Source organism: Ipomoea nil, unplaced genomic scaffold (genome assembly GCF_001879475.1).
Source record: "Ipomoea nil cultivar Tokyo-kokei standard unplaced genomic scaffold, Asagao_1.1 scaffold1570, whole genome shotgun sequence".
NCBI lineage: Eukaryota > Viridiplantae > Streptophyta > Magnoliopsida > Solanales > Convolvulaceae > Ipomoea > Ipomoea nil.
In genome coordinates, this window is record NW_017617998.1 from 429,041 (window position 1) to 444,857 (window position 15,817).

At 37.9% G+C, this 15,817-nt stretch overlaps 15 non-coding genes across 15 annotated transcripts; all 15 read left to right on the plus strand.

Annotated features, from left to right (window-relative positions):
• Window positions 1-371: 371 nt before the first annotated feature.
• On the plus strand, window positions 372-445 carry TRNAV-AAC. The gene has a single exon. It is a non-coding gene; the product is annotated as a tRNA-Val (tRNA).
• Window positions 446-848: 403 nt separating this feature from the next.
• Window positions 849-922, plus strand: TRNAV-AAC. Its single transcript has one exon. It is a non-coding gene; the product is annotated as a tRNA-Val (tRNA).
• Window positions 923-1,326: 404 nt separating this feature from the next.
• TRNAV-AAC lies at window positions 1,327-1,400 on the plus strand. Its single transcript has one exon. It is a non-coding gene; the product is annotated as a tRNA-Val (tRNA).
• An 843-nt stretch (window positions 1,401-2,243) lies between these two features.
• TRNAV-AAC lies at window positions 2,244-2,317 on the plus strand. The gene has a single exon. It is a non-coding gene; the product is annotated as a tRNA-Val (tRNA).
• Window positions 2,318-2,722: 405 nt separating this feature from the next.
• TRNAV-AAC lies at window positions 2,723-2,796 on the plus strand. The gene has a single exon. It is a non-coding gene; the product is annotated as a tRNA-Val (tRNA).
• Window positions 2,797-3,640: 844 nt separating this feature from the next.
• TRNAV-AAC lies at window positions 3,641-3,714 on the plus strand. Its single transcript has one exon. It is a non-coding gene; the product is annotated as a tRNA-Val (tRNA).
• An 883-nt stretch (window positions 3,715-4,597) lies between these two features.
• Window positions 4,598-4,671, plus strand: TRNAV-AAC. The gene has a single exon. It is a non-coding gene; the product is annotated as a tRNA-Val (tRNA).
• A 404-nt stretch (window positions 4,672-5,075) lies between these two features.
• Window positions 5,076-5,149, plus strand: TRNAV-AAC. Its single transcript has one exon. It is a non-coding gene; the product is annotated as a tRNA-Val (tRNA).
• Window positions 5,150-6,032: 883 nt separating this feature from the next.
• On the plus strand, window positions 6,033-6,106 carry TRNAV-AAC. Its single transcript has one exon. It is a non-coding gene; the product is annotated as a tRNA-Val (tRNA).
• Window positions 6,107-6,510: 404 nt separating this feature from the next.
• TRNAV-AAC lies at window positions 6,511-6,584 on the plus strand. The gene has a single exon. It is a non-coding gene; the product is annotated as a tRNA-Val (tRNA).
• Window positions 6,585-6,988: 404 nt separating this feature from the next.
• On the plus strand, window positions 6,989-7,062 carry TRNAV-AAC. Its single transcript has one exon. It is a non-coding gene; the product is annotated as a tRNA-Val (tRNA).
• Window positions 7,063-7,467: 405 nt separating this feature from the next.
• Window positions 7,468-7,541, plus strand: TRNAV-AAC. Its single transcript has one exon. It is a non-coding gene; the product is annotated as a tRNA-Val (tRNA).
• An 843-nt stretch (window positions 7,542-8,384) lies between these two features.
• TRNAV-AAC lies at window positions 8,385-8,458 on the plus strand. The gene has a single exon. It is a non-coding gene; the product is annotated as a tRNA-Val (tRNA).
• Window positions 8,459-8,862: 404 nt separating this feature from the next.
• On the plus strand, window positions 8,863-8,936 carry TRNAV-AAC. The gene has a single exon. It is a non-coding gene; the product is annotated as a tRNA-Val (tRNA).
• Window positions 8,937-9,684: 748 nt separating this feature from the next.
• On the plus strand, window positions 9,685-9,758 carry TRNAV-AAC. Its single transcript has one exon. It is a non-coding gene; the product is annotated as a tRNA-Val (tRNA).
• Window positions 9,759-15,817: the final 6,059 nt, after the last annotated feature.

The window sequence follows — 15,817 nt, forward strand, 5'->3', positions numbered from 1 at the left end:
ACTCAAAAATTGATTTTTTTAATCAGGATTCATCTAGTATAATTATTAGAAAGTTTTTCTTTCTCAACCTTTTTTTTTGTTCTGAATATGATACTACTCAACTTGCTGAATTAATTTTTATTCTCATCTAACTCGTTTCGTTCCCATTCTCACAAGCTAAAAAAAAAAAAAGGGTAGCTCAGGCGTGAGTCATGTTGGATCCAATTTGATGTTTGGAGTTGGAGATATAAAAACACACAGAAAAAAAAATGATTTCTCCAACACTAAACAAAACGCATGGGGAAAAGCATCACACCACTGCTAAAGTGATCTCCATCTAATATAGTCCTTAGCTGGTAACGTAATTATTGATTGCCAATGTGAACAATAATGGTTTCGTGGTGTAGTTGGTTATCACGTCAGTCTAACACACTGAAGGTCTCTGGTTCAAGTCCGGGCGAAGCCAATAAATTTTAATTTGCAATTTGCAAAATTTATTTCACTAAAAAATTGATTATTTAATCAAGATTCATCTAATCAGATTTATTAGAAAGTTTTTCTATCTTATCTTTTTTTTTTATCTGAATATGATACTACTCAACTAGCTGAAACAATTTTTATTCTCATCTATCTCGTTTCGTTCCCATTCTCAAAAGCTAAAAATAAAATAGAGTAGCTCAGGCCTGTGTCATGTTGGACCCATTTTGATGTTCGGAGTTGGAGATATAAAAACACACTGAAAAAAAATGATTTCTCCACCTCTAAACAAAACGCATGGGGAAAAGCATCACACCACTGATAAAGTGATCTCCATCTAATATGGTCCTTTATTGGAAACGTAATTATTGATTGCCAATGTGAACGCGAATGGTTTCGTGGTGTAGTTGGTTATCACGTCAGTCTAACACACTGAAGGTCTCCGGTTCAAGTCCGGGCGAAGCCAATAATGTTAAATTTGCAATTTGCAAAATTTATTTCACTAAAAAATTGATTTTTTAATCAAGATTCATCTAATCAGATTATTTAAAAGTTTTTCTATCTCATCTTTTTTTTTTATCTGAATATGATACTACTCAACTAGCTGAAACAATTTTTGTTCTCATCTATCTCGTTTCGTTCCCATTCTCACAAGCTAAAAATAAAATAGACTAGCTCAGGCATGAGTCATGTTGGACCCATTTTGATGTTAGGAGTTGGAGATATAAAAACACACAGAAAAATAAAATGATTTCTCCACCACTAAACAAAACGCATGGGGAAAAGCATCACACCACTGATAAAGTGATCTCCATCTAATATGGTCCTTTATTGGAAACGTAATTATTGATTGCCAATGTGAATGAGAATGGTTTTGTGGTGTAGTTGGTTATCACGTCAGTCTAACACACTGAAGGTCTCCGGTTCAAGTCCGGGCGAAGCCAATATTGTAAAATTTGCAATTTGCAAAATTTATGTCAATAAAAAATTGATTTTTTAATCAAGATTCATCTAATCAGATTATTAAAAAGTTGTTCTATCTCATCTTTTTTTTTTTTATCTGAATATGGTACTATTCACCTAGCTGAAACAATTTTTGTTCTCATCAATCTCGTTTCGTTTCCATTCTCACAAGCTAAAAATAAAATAGAGTAGCTCAGGCCTGAGTCATGTTGGACCCATTTTGATGTTAGGAGTTGGAGATATAAAAACACACAGAAAAAAAAAATGATTTCTCCACCACTAAACAAAACGCATGGGAAAAAGCATCACACCACTGATAAAGTGATCTCCATCTAATATGGTCCTTTATTGGAAACGTAATTATTGATTGCCAATGTGAACGTGAATGGTTCCGTGGTGTAGTTGGTTATCTCGTCAGTCTAACACACTGAAGGTCTCCGGTTAAAGTCCGGGCGAAGCCAATAATGTTAAATTTGCCGTTTGCAAAATTTATTTCACTAAAAAATTGATTTTTTAATCAGGATTCATCTAGTATAATTATTAGAAAGTTTTTCTTTCTCAACCTTTTTTTTTGTTCTGAATATAATACTACTCAACTTGCTGAATTAATTTTTATTCTCATCTAACTCGTTTCGTTCCCATTCTCACAAGATAAAAAAAAAAAGGGTAGCTCAAGCGTGAGTCATGTTGGATCCAATTTAATGATTTCTCCAACACTAAACAAAACGCATGGGGAAAAGCATCACACCACTGATAAAGTGATCTCCATCTAATATGGTCCTTTGTTGGTAACGTAATTATTGATTGCCAATGTGAACGCGAATGGTTTCGTGGTGTAGTTGGTTGTCACGTCAGTCTAACACACTGAAGGTCTCCGGTTCAAGTCCGGGCGAAGCCAATAATGTTAAATTTGCAATTTGCAAAATTTATTTCACTAAAAAATTTATTTTTTAATCAAGATTCATCTAATCAGATTTATTAGAAAGTTTTTCTATCTCATCTTTTTTTTTTTATCTAAATATGATACTACTCAACTAGCTGAAACAATTTTTGTTCTCATCTATCTCGTTTCGTTCCCATTCTCACAAGCTAAAAATAAAATAGCGTAGCTCAGGCCTGTGTCATGTTGGACCCATTTTGATGTTCGGAGTTGGAGATATAAAAACACACAGAAAAAAAAATGATTTCTCCACCACTAAACAAAACGCATGGGGAAAAGCATCACACCACTGATAAAGTGATCTCCATCTAATATGGTCCTTTATTGGAAACGTAATTATTGATTGCCAATGTGAATGAGAATGGTTTTGTGGTGTAGTTGGTTATCACGTCAGTCTAACACACTGAAGGTCTCCGGTTCAAGTCCGGGCGAAGCCAATATTGTAAAATTTGCAATTTGCAAAATTTATGTCAATAAAAAATTGATTTTTTAATCAAGATTCATCTAATCAGATTATTAAAAAGTTGTTCTATCTCATCTTTTTTTTTTTTATCTGAATATGGTACTACTCACCTAGCTGAAACAATTTTTGTTCTCATCAATCTCGTTTCGTTCCCATTCTCACAAGCTAAAAATAAAATAGAGTAGCTCAGGCCTGAGTCATGTTGGACCCATTTTGATGTTAGGAGTTGGAGATATAAAAACACACAGAAAAAAAAATGATTTCTCCACCACTAAACAAAACGCATGGGAAAAAGCATCACACCACTGATAAAGTGATCTCCATCTAATATGGTCCTTTATTGGAAACGTAATTATTGATTGCCAATGTGAACGTGAATGGTTCCGTGGTGTAGTTGGTTATCTCGTCAGTCTAACACACTGAAGGTCTCCGGTTAAAGTCCGGGCGAAGCCAATAATGTTAAATTTGCCGTTTGCAAAATTTATTTCACTAAAAAATTGATTTTTTAATCAGGATTCATCTAGTATAATTATTAGAAAGTTTTTCTTTCTCAACCTTTTTTTTTGTTCTGAATATAATACTACTCAACTTGCTGAATTAATTTTTATTCTCATCTAACTCGTTTCGTTCCCATTCTCACAAGATAAAAAAAAAAAAAGGGTAGCTCAAGCGTGAGTCATGTTGGATCCAATTTAATGATTTCTCCAACACTAAACAAAACGCATGGGGAAAAGCATCACACCACTGATAAAGTGATCTCCATCTAATATGGTCCTTTGTTGGTAACGTAATTATTGATTGCCAATGTGAACGCGAATGGTTTCGTGGTGTAGTTGGTTGTCACGTCAGTCTAACACACTGAAGGTCTCCGGTTCAAGTCCGGGCGAAGCCAATAATGTTAAATTTGCAATTTGCAAAATTTATTTCACTAAAAAATTTATTTTTTAATCAAGATTCATCTAATCAGATTTATTAGAAAGTTTTTCTATCTCATCTTTTTTTTTTTATCTAAATATGATACTACTCAACTAGCTGAAACAATTTTTGTTCTCATCTATCTCGTTTCGTTCCCATTCTCACAAGCTAAAAATAAAATAGCGTAGCTCAGGCCTGTGTCATGTTGGACCCATTTTGATGTTCGGAGTTGGAGATATAAAAACACACAGAAAAAAAAATGATTTCTCCACCACTAAACAAAACGCATGGGGAAAAGCATCACACCACTGATAAAGTGATTTCCATCTAATATGGTCCTTTATTGGAAATGTAATTATTGATTGCCAATGTGAACGTGAATGGTTTCGTGCTGTAGTTGGTTATCACGTCAGTCTAACACGCTGAAGGTCTCCGGTTAAATTCCGGGCGAAGACAATAATGTTAAATTTGCCGTTTGCAAAATTTATTTCACTAAAAAATTGATTTTTTAATCATGATTCATCTAGTATAATTATTAGAAAGTTTTTCATTCTCAACCTTTTTTTTTGTTCTGAATATGATACTACTCAACTTGCTGAATTAATTTTTATTCTCATCTAACTCGTTTCGTTCCCATTCTCACAAGCTAAAAAAAAAAAAAGGGTAGCTCAAGCGTGAGTCATGTTGCATCCAATTTGATGTTTGGAGTTGGAGATATAAAAACACACAGAAAAAAAATGATTTCTCCATCACTAAACAAAACGCATGGGGAAAAGCATCACACCACTGATAAAGTGATCTCCATCTAATATGGTCCTTTGCTGGTAACGTAATTATTGATTGCCAATGTGAACGCGAATGGTTTCGTGGTGTAGTTGGTTGTCACGTCAGTCTAACACACTGAAGGTCTCCGGTTCAAGTCCGGGCGAAGCCAATAATGTTAAATTTGCAATTTGCAAAATTTATTTCACTAAAAATTTGATTTTTTAATCAAGATTCATCTAATCAGATTTATTAGAAAGTTTTTCTATCTCATCTTTTTTTTTTATCTAAATATGATACTACTCAACTAGCTGAAACAATTTTTGTTCTCATCTATCTCGTTTCGTTCCCATTATCACAAGCTAAAAATAAAATAGCGTAGCTCAGGCCTGTGTCATGTTGGACCCATTTTGATGTTCGGAGTTGGAGATATAAAAACACACAGAAAAAAAAATGATTTCTCCACCACTAAACAAAACGCATGGGGAAAAGCATCACACCACTGATAAAGTGATCTCCATATAATATGGTCCTTTATTGGAAACGTAATTATTGATTGCCAATGTGAACGAGAATGGTTTCGTGGTGTAGTTGGTTATCACGTCAGTCTAACACACTGAAGGTCTCCGGTTCAAGTCAGGGCGAAGCCAATAATGTTAAATTCGCAATTTGCAAAATTTATTTCACTAAAATATTGATTTTTTAATCAAGACTCATCTTATCAGATTATTAAAAAATTTTCTATCTCATCTTTTTTTTTTATCTGAATATGGTACTACTCAACTAGCTGAAACAATTTTTGTTCTCATCTATCTCGTTTCGTTCCCATTCTCACAAGCTAAAAATAAAATAGAGTAGCTAATGCCTGAGTCATGTTGGACACATTTTGATGTTAGGAGTTGGAGATATAAAAACACACAGAAAAATAAAATGATTTCTCCACCACTAAACAAAACGCATGGGGAAAAGCATCACACCACTGATAAAGTGATCTCCATCTAATATGGTCCTTTATTGGAAACGTAATTATTGATTGCCAATGTGAACGTGAGTGGTTCCGTGGTGTAGTTGGTTATCACGTCATTTTAACACGTTGAAGGTCTCCGGTTAAAGTCCGGGCGAAGCCAATAATGTTAAATTTGCCGTTTGCAAAATTTATTTCACTAAAAAATTGATTTTTTTAATCAGGATTCATCTAGTATAATTATTAGAAAGTTTTTCTTTCTCAACCTTTTTTTTTGTTCTGAATATGATACTACTCAACTTGCTGAATTAATTTTTATTCTCATCTAACTCGTTTCGTTCCCATTCTCACAAGCTAAAAAAAAAAAAGGGTAGCTCAGGCCGTGAGTCATGTTGGATCCAATTTGATGTTTGGAGTTGGAGATATAAAAACACACAGAAAAAAAAATGATTTCTCCAACACTAAACAAAACGCATGGGGAAAAGCATCACACCACTGCTAAAGTGATCTCCATCTAATATAGTCCTTAGCTGGTAACGTAATTATTGATTGCCAATGTGAACGATAATGGTTTCGTGGTGTAGTTGGTTATCACGTCAGTCTAACACACTGAAGGTCTCTGGTTCAAGTCCGGGCGAAGCCAATAAATTTTAATTTGCCAATTTGCAAAATTTATTTCACTAAAAAATTGATTATTTAATCAAGATTCATCTAATCAGATTTATTAGAAAGTTTTTCTATCTTATCTTTTTTTTTTATCTGAATATGATACTACTCAACTAGCTGAAACAATTTTTATTCTCATCTATCTCGTTTCGTTCCCATTCTCAAAAGCTAAAAATAAAATAGAGTAGCTCAGGCCTGTGTCATGTTGGACCCATTTTGATGTTCGGAGTTGGAGATATAAAAACACACTGAAAAAAAATGATTTCTCCACCTCTAAACAAAACGCATGGGGAAAAGCATCACACCACTGATAAAGTGATCTCCATCTAATATGGTCCTTTATTGGAAACGTAATTATTGATTGCCAATGTGAACGCGAATGGTTTCGTGGTGTAGTTGGTTATCACGTCAGTCTAACACACTGAAGGTCTCCGGTTCAAGTCCGGGCGAAGCCAATAATGTTAAATTTGCAATTTGCAAAATTTATTTCACTAAAAAATTGATTTTTTAATCAAGATTCATCTAATCAGATTATTTAAAAGTTTTTCTATCTCATCTTTTTTTTTTATCTGAATATGATACTACTCAACTAGCTGAAACAATTTTTGTTCTCATCTATCTCGTTTCGTTCCCATTCTCACAAGCTAAAAATAAAATAGACTAGCTCAGGCATGAGTCATGTTGGACCCATTTTGATGTTAGGAGTTGGAGATATAAAAACACACAGAAAAATAAAATGATTTCTCCACCACTAAACAAAACGCATGGGGAAAAGCATCACACCACTGATAAAGTGATCTCCATCTAATATGGTCCTTTGTTGGTAACGTAATTATTGATTGCCAATGTGAACGCGAATGGTTTCGTGGTGTAGTTGGTTGTCACGTCAGTCTAACACACTGAAGGTCTCCGGTTCAAGTCCGGGCGAAGCCAATAATGTTAAATTTGCAATTTGCAAAATTTATTTCACTAAAAAATTTATTTTTTAATCAAGATTCATCTAATCAGATTTATTAGAAAGTTTTTCTATCTCATCTTTTTTTTTTTATCTAAATATGATACTACTCAACTAGCTGAAACAATTTTTGTTCTCATCTATCTCGTTTCGTTCCCATTCTCACAAGCTAAAAATAAAATAGCGTAGCTCAGGCCTGTGTCATGTTGGACCCATTTTGATGTTCGGAGTTGGAGATATAAAAACACACAGAAAAAAAAATGATTTCTCCACCACTAAACAAAACGCATGGGGAAAAGCATCACACCACTGATAAAGTGATCTCCATCTAATATGGTCCTTTATTGGAAACGTAATTATTGATTGCCAATGTGAATGAGAATGGTTTTGTGGTGTAGTTGGTTATCACGTCAGTCTAACACACTGAAGGTCTCCGGTTCAAGTCCGGGCGAAGCCAATATTGTAAAATTTGCAATTTGCAAAATTTATGTCAATAAAAAATTGATTTTTTAATCAAGATTCATCTAATCAGATTATTAAAAAGTTGTTCTATCTCATCTTTTTTTTTTTTATCTGAATATGGTACTACTCACCTAGCTGAAACAATTTTTGTTCTCATCAATCTCGTTTCGTTCCCATTCTCACAAGCTAAAAATAAAATAGAGTAGCTCAGGCCTGAGTCATGTTGGACCCATTTTGATGTTAGGAGTTGGAGATATAAAAACACACAGAAAAAAAAATGATTTCTCCACCACTAAACAAAACGCATGGGAAAAAGCATCACACCACTGATAAAGTGATCTCCATCTAATATGGTCCTTTATTGGAAACGTAATTATTGATTGCCAATGTGAACGTGAATGGTTCCGTGGTGTAGTTGGTTATCTCGTCAGTCTAACACACTGAAGGTCTCCGGTTAAAGTCCGGGCGAAGCCAATAATGTTAAATTTGCCGTTTGCAAAATTTATTTCACTAAAAAATTGATTTTTTAATCAGGATTCATCTAGTATAATTATTAGAAAGTTTTTCTTTCTCAACCTTTTTTTTTGTTCTGAATATAATACTACTCAACTTGCTGAATTAATTTTTATTCTCATCTAACTCGTTTCGTTCCCATTCTCACAAGATAAAAAAAAAAAAGGGTAGCTCAAGCGTGAGTCATGTTGGATCCAATTTAATGATTTCTCCAACACTAAACAAAACGCATGGGGAAAAGCATCACACCACTGATAAAGTGATCTCCATCTAATATGGTCCTTTGTTGGTAACGTAATTATTGATTGCCAATGTGAACGCGAATGGTTTCGTGGTGTAGTTGGTTGTCACGTCAGTCTAACACACTGAAGGTCTCCGGTTCAAGTCCGGGCGAAGCCAATAATGTTAAATTTGCAATTTGCAAAATTTATTTCACTAAAAAATTGATTTTTTAATCAAGATTCATCTAATCAGATTTATTAGAAAGTTTTTCTATCTCATCTTTTTTTTTTATCTAAATATGATACTACTCAACTAGCTGAAACAATTTTTGTTCTCATCTATCTCGTTTCATTCCCATTCTCACAAGCTAAAAATAAAATAGAGTAGCTCAGGCCTGAGTCATGTTGGTCCCATTTTGATGTTTGGAGTTGGAGATATAAAAACACACAGAAAAAAAAATGATTTCTCCACCACTAAACAAAACGCATGGGGAAAAGCATCACACCACTGATAAAGTGATCTCCATCTAATATGGTCCTTTATTTGAAACGTAATTATTGATTGTCAATGTGAATGTGAATGGTTTCGTGCTGTAGTTGGTTATCACGTCAGTCTAACACACTGAAGGTCTTCGGTTCAAGTCCGGGCGAAGCCAATAATGTTAAACTTTCCATTTGCAAAATTTATTTCACTAAAAAATTGATTTTTTAATCAAGATTAATCTAATCAGGCCTGAGTCATGTTGGACCCATTTTGATGTTTGGAGTTGGAGACAGAAAAAGACACAGAAAAATAATGATTTCTCCAACACTAAACAAAACGCATGGGGAAAAGCATCACACCACTGATAAAGTGATCTCCATCTAATATGGTCATTTGCTGGTAACGTAATTATTGATTGCCAATGTGAACGCGAAAGGTTTTGTGGTGTAGTTGGTTATCACGTTAGTCTAACACAGTGAAGGCCTCCGGTTCAAGTCCGAGCGAAGCCAATAATGTTAAATTTACCGTTTGTAGAATTTATTTCACAAAAAATTTGAATTTTTAATCAAGATTCATCTAATCAGATTATTATAAAGTTTTTCTTTCTCAACCTTTTTTTTTTGTTCTGAATATGATACTATTGAAATTGCTGAATTAATTTTTATTCTCATCTATCTCGTTTCGTTCCCATTCTGATCACACAAGCAAAAAAAAAAAAATAGGGTAGCTCAGGCGTGAGTCATATTGGATCCATTTTGATGTTTGGAGTTGGAGATATAAAAACACACAGAGAAAAAATGATTTCTCCACCACAAAACAAAACGCATGGGAAAAAGCATCACACCACTGATAAAGTGATCTCCACCTAATATGGTCCTTTTCTGGAAACGTAATTATAGATTGCCAATGTGAACGTGAATGGTTTCATGGTGTAGTTGGTTATCACGTCAGTCTAACACACTAAAGGTCTCCGGTTCAAGTCCGGGCGAAGCCAATAATGTTAAATTTGCCATTTGCAAAATTGATTTTTTAATCAAGTTTCATATATATATATATATATATATATATATATATATATATATATATATATATATTATCTTTCAGTCTTCCGCTGTGTTTGGTGTTTTGGTTTAAGTTATCTGCATGTGTTAAGGCTTAAAATAGCTTGGTTTTAGGGGCTGTTACAGGAGATCCACCAGTGGCCCCACCCGCGGGGTACACAAATGTTGGTGTTTTGGGATTTGTTCCTCGTGATTCTTTTGACTCGGTAATTGATGTTTTGACTTCCGATGTTCTTTTATTGGGCTATTTGAGTGTCTTCTTAATGTTTAGTATGTCTAGAACGCATTATTAAGGATCCATGTAGGATTTGGAGTCTTGAATCGTGCTAAGTTTTCAACCTTGTGATTAGTTAAACCTTGATGAGTCTTGTATGTTCTTCGGAACTATGTTTGGTTTACCCGTTTGATAAGCATGCTAGTTTGAAGTTGAAATGCTAGAGTGTGTGGTTTGTTCTATCCTATTGTGGATGATAACTTGTGTTGATCATCGTTGGTGTCAGATTGTGATCCTTTCCTTGATTGAGTATGGTTTCATATCATTGTTGTGATCCATTGATTGATTCCTGTGATGAGTATTTGTATTGGCTATACTTGGATTGCACGATTAATGATATGGGACATTAGTCACCAAGGTACAGAAGTGGTCCTCGTGGTGACCATGATGTGATTATGGAGTTGTGAACTGGGCTTCAGGCTCATGTATTGGGTGGCTTTAGGCCGTGAATTGAACGGTACCCTCGTGTACTATGTGTTGGTGGGGTGGGGGAACGACGGTTCCCGGAGGCATAAGGTTGGACTTTGAAGTACATGGGTCCTGGAGGTAATGGTTGGAAATAGTTACAAGGTTGGGGGTAGCTATAAGGTTGGAACCGTGCATGTGACACCCCGAAAATCCACATTCAATCCATGGATTAATTGAATAATTAATCCTATTTCATTTGAGGAATTAATTCCTAAAATCCTGATTTTTAATACTCAAGGACTAGTATTTGACTAGTCAACCTTAAAGTTGTGTTGTACCTTGAGCTTTGAGGGGAGTTCCCTTGTTCCTTACACTTTCTAAAGGTTAGTAAGGGTATTCTTGACTTTTCACCAAGAGTTAGTATTGTAACCTAACCTAGAAGACTTCTTCATTTCATTCCTTACATTTCCTAAAAATTAGCTCTACCTTCTCTCTAGAAAGAAGTGTAGTTTATTCTCCAAGCTAAGTTGAAACCCTTGTCAAGATTCCAAGATTTTCTTCCAAGATTCAACCTTTCACCTATTTGGGCATCTAGGAGGGTAAGATCTAAGTCCATCTTGTGTTTCTGGTTCCATCTTAGTTGTCTTTTTCTTAAAGGTATGATCTTTATGATCTTTTGGTTTAATCTTGAAGTGGGTTTGGAAAGTAAGCCTTGTGGGGAGCTTGTTGTGGTGTAAAGTGAAATCTTTTGGTCTACAAGAGGTAACCCATGCTCTACAAAACCTATTTTGCTTACCTATATGTGATTTCTTGGATTCTACTTGTGCTTTGCTATAAAATGTGAGGGTTTATGCATTGGTCTTGTGATATTGCATATATAGAGCTTGTGTTTAGGGTTCCTTTGTGCCATTGCTTGGAATTTTCCATGATTCAAGTCATTTTGTTGTGTTTGGTGAGATTTGGCATGTTTTGGACTTGAATTGGTGTTTTGAGAAGAAAATCCCCGAAGGGATTATTTTGCACAGGTATATGTACCGGCGGGCGGAACGACGGGTCGAGCTCCACCCGCCGCCCATCCGCGGGGAACGTGGCCAGTGGGTAGTGTATCCGCGGGCGGAACCACGGGTGGGAGCCTACCCGTGGGTCCACCCGCGGGGAACACAGTGGAGATGGATCGGGATTTGTTCCCCGTGATTCGTTTGACTCGGTATTTGGATTTCCCGATGTTCTTTTGTGGAACTATTTGAGTGTCTTCTTGATGTTTCGTATGTCTAGAACTATATGGTAGGATTCCATGTAGGTTTTGGTGTCTTGAATCGTGCTAAGTGTTCAACATTGTGTTTCGTTGAACCGTGATGAGTCTTGTGTGTTCCTCGGAACTACCTTTGGTTTATCCGTTTGATAAGCATGCTAGTTCGATGTCTAATTGCTAGCGTGTGGGTTGTTTGTACCTTCCGATGGGTTGATGATAACTTGTGTTATTCATCATTGTTGTTGTTGGGTTGTGACCCATTCCTTGATTGAGTATCTTTCATACCTTCGTTGTAATATGTTGATTGATTCCTGTTGAGGTGTGATGCGTGTGTGGCTTTACCTGGATTGCACGATTAGTGGTATGGGACACTAGTCACCAAGGTATTGCAGAGGTCCTCGTGGTGGCCGTGACGTGAATATGGAGTTGTGACCTGTGTGTCAGGTTCACGTATTTCTTGGGAAGGCATGTGTCGCCGTGTGTGTGTACGGTACCTTGTGTACTACGAAATCGGTGGCTTTGTCGGAAGTCTGTTGGAGGGGGAACAACGGTTTCCGGGGAAATATGGTTGGACTTGGTGTACAGGGGTCCTGGAGGTAAAGGTTGGAACTAGATATAAGGTTGTGGGTAGCCATAAGGTTGGAACAGGGCATAAGGAAGGCATATCAACTCGTGATGGGTGATGTCACGAGGGCTTGTGTAGCCGTTGTTGTGAGTTCTCTCTCTTGTGACGTGTGTAGTCACAAGGGCATGTGTTGCCATGGGTCTTGTCTTTATCCTTTGTGTTGTGGTTTGGGATGTGTTCCCGTGTTATCTTTGAGAGTGATGAGTCTTGAGTTGGTGTGTGATTTTTTATCCTCTTCTGTTGAGCATGTCGAGGGGTATTCTACTTTGTGATTAGTAGAATACACCTCGAGTTGTACTTGTTATCGTTGTTGTCTTTGTCGTGATGTTTCTACTTTGTGATCAGTAGCTTATATCTTGAGCAGTGTGAGTTGTTCTGTTGTGTTCTTGTCTTTACGTCTTTGGGATGTGATTCCCTTTTTCTTCTGAGAGTGGAATAGAGTCTTTACCGTTGACTTCTCTCTTTATGGTTTTGAACTGATATATATACAGTATTCCGTTTCGAAATGGTTTTGTATTAAAATATCTATATATGCTATTGTACGCGTATTGATGGGTTACCAGCAATATTCGCTGACCGGGCGTCGTCCCCTTTCTTTATGTGCTTTACAGGTCCTGAGTAGATGGCGAGAGCGTTAGTCATGGATAGTTAACTTCCCTGAATAGTTTAGATTGTGTTTTAGGCTTGTGTGCCTCTGATGTTGAACCTATTAGATTGATGATTTCGGTTTTTGCCTGTGCATTCACGTTGGTGTGAACGTGGCATAACATTCCTTGGTTTTCTCGGTTTATGTTTAGACTTCCGTTGTGTTTATGTTTATGTTATGTTGGTTAGTTTGCCTTGCATATTTAAGCTTTAAATTGGCATGAAAATCGGGGGTGTTACAGTTGGTATCAGAGCCTAGGTTTGAGCCTAGGATGCCAGAGTCTAGACTTTTAAGAAGTTAATTGTGGTTCGAGACCCTAAGATGACCGTAAGTATCTAAGTGTTTAGGACTTAGGACTATTAGGACGCGCGGTGAGCTGTGTGTTGTTTATAGTTTGCTTGCTTGCTTGTTGTTTTGTTTTGTAATAGAGTTGTTGTTGTAGAAGCTTCGCCATGGCGCCTCCTCGTCAACGTGCTCGCACACCGGAGACCCCGACGAACGAGCAGCTAGCCCAGAATCTGCAATAGCTCACGCAGACCATGCAGACTCTTAGTGAAGCTTTCTTGCACAACAATCAACCTGTCCCGCCGCCACAGCCGCCTGCCTGGCATAGAGATGTTGGACACATTGTGTCGAGCCACAGACCACCAATATTTGCGGGTGAAGAAGACCCCGTCGTGCTCGAGGAGTGGGTGCGGACTTTTGACAAGATCTTCTCTGTCGTTGGGTGTCCAGAAGAGTGTCGAGTGGAGTTATCATCTTTCTACTTCAGCCATGAAGCTGACCTGTGGTGGGTGCATGAGGGACCTGCTTGTCTTGAGGAGCTCGACTTTGACTGGGCAGCTCTGAAGGACCAGATGCGAGAGCGGTTGTACCTGGCACATGTCCGAGCTGCTATCTACGAGGAGTTTATGCACCTCCAGTAGGGTTCTTCGACGGTGGTTGAATACCACAAGAGGTTTCTGGAGCTCGCTCGCTTCGCTAGGATGCTTGTCCCCACCGATCTCGCAAAAGTCGAGAAGTTCGTAGCCGGTTTGAACTACGAGGCTCGTAAGGCGCTGACCGTGAGCAAGCCGAGGACTTTGAAAGAGGCTTACTTGTGTGCTGCGGATTTGTATCGGGTGCAACGTGGATCTTTTGAGCTTGCAAGGAAGAGGAACGAGAGTGGAGGATCACATACCTTCAAGAAGCCAAGGCAGGATTTCCGAGCCAAGACCGCACCTCCCCCACCTCAAGGACCAACTCGGACAGAATCCGGAAGCCAAGCTAAGACGTTTGTGTGTCGAAGGTGTGGAAAGGATCATGCAGGAAAGGACTGCAATGGTCATGCACTCCGATGTTTCCGTTGCGGGGAGAGTGGACACAAGGTTTCCGTGTTTCCTCTGCAAGCTAATCAGAGGGCGTTGCCGCCTAGTTCAGCACTCGGGGGAGCATCAGGAGGGAGCTCTAGTCGAGGAGCAGCTGGAGCCAGACCTTCAGGTCAGGTTTTCGTGATGGGGCGATTCCAGGCCGAGACGGGGGGATTGGTGGAGGACGAGATGGCAGGTAACCCTTTTCTTTTTTCTAAGCCTATTTCTATCGTGAGAGTGTACTTCTTTTTCCTTGTTGCCTTTTGTGTTGCCTTGCTTCCTTGTCGTGTGATTCTTTTGGTTTTAAGTGAGAGTCTTTCGTGGAAGTCAATTGTTTAACTCTAAATGGGTCGTGCTCATGTTAATTCTGTAGCCTTGCATAAGTTTTCTTGTAACCCAACCTTCCTTGAGAGTCATCTAAATTTAGTTAAGTGCCCTTTGAATTTATAAGAGACAACCCATTGAAATTCCTTATTGAATAACCAAAAAGACCAAGGAAATTTTAATTCGTGCCCACTAAAATTCAAATCCGAGTGTGCGATTTACCAATCTAACCTTTGAACTACTTAAGCTAGCTATGTTTCTTAAACCTTATCTCATCTGAATTCCAGTTAACCTAACAATTGACCACTTTACCCAAAATCCCCAAATTAAATCTTCTATTTCCCAATTTTTCCCCAAATTCCCTAAACCCTTCATTTTTTTTTCTTCTTCTTCCCTACCCGTGAGTCAGCCGAGAAGAACAACACCCCCCTACCCGTCGCTGCCTGCCCGTCACTCGCCGACCAGCCACCACTGCTCGAGGTCGCCGCCGATCGGAGCCCACGTCGCCGCCGCCGTGCAACTACAGTTCAGCGAGAGAGAGAGAGAGCAGCGAGAGAGAGCAGCAAGAGAGAGAGAGAGAGAGCATCAAAAGAGAAGAAAAAGAAGGAAGGAAAAGTTTTAGGCTTCCCTTTGAGTCTTTGGGTCATCTTGCAACCATGCCTAGGAGGACAAGTTTGGCTAGGAAAGTGGAATGGGTGGATGCCCACTATCTCATTTTGGAAGGTAAAGCCTTTGACCTGGAATCTTTTTCTAGTTCCTTGTTAGAAATGTTGAGATATCAAGGTTTGTTGGACGGGTTTCTCACCATAAGGGTCGAGACATACCCGAGTTTGGTTAAGTAATTTTACCGTCACATGGTTGTGACTAAAGATGGTGGGAAGCTAGAATTTACCTCTAAGGTGAGGGGTGTGAAGATTGTTTTATCTGAAAAGAGATTGGCTCAACTCTTAAGTTTGACTACTATGGGAGTTTCATAGTACAGTGGTAATTACTGGATTGGAACGGATACCATGGGGTACCGATATTATTTGAGTTATCTATTGGGTCGGACTAGTAGTTTCACTCAAGCTACGACACCAGAAAAGAAATGGTTGACTGCTGAGCAGAGAATCTT